Genomic DNA, 380 nt, shown 5'->3' with positions numbered 1-380 from the left:
TGTTCGACAAATTACAAATTTATATTCACTAAAAATGTAGCCAGAAATGTCACTTTTCAAACGCACCTCAGATTGACGCAATTGGATTAGTGTTGTCAGATGTATGGGTATCAACACGATATAGTGTCAAAAATCCGCAGATACTGTTCATATGACCCTATATATGTATATGTATGTATGTAGGCATAAGTTTATAGGGCGCATATGGCCCCTGGAGTAGTTCACAAGCGAACAAATATGCATAGATGTGAATGTAAATATACTATGTTTAGATGTACAAGTGTGTGTATGTATAATAAGTATTAACTAGGACAAAATAATATTTTTTTTTTTAATATTGTGTTTAAACACAAACACAAATTATGTTTAACAAACATGTA

The sequence above is a fragment of the Rhagoletis pomonella genome, unplaced genomic scaffold (assembly GCF_013731165.1).
Source record: "Rhagoletis pomonella isolate Grant_MI unplaced genomic scaffold, Rhpom_1.0 Rhpom_scaffold_00004, whole genome shotgun sequence".
Taxonomy (NCBI): Eukaryota; Metazoa; Arthropoda; class Insecta; order Diptera; family Tephritidae; genus Rhagoletis; species Rhagoletis pomonella.
Note: the sequence above shows the minus strand (reverse complement) of the source record.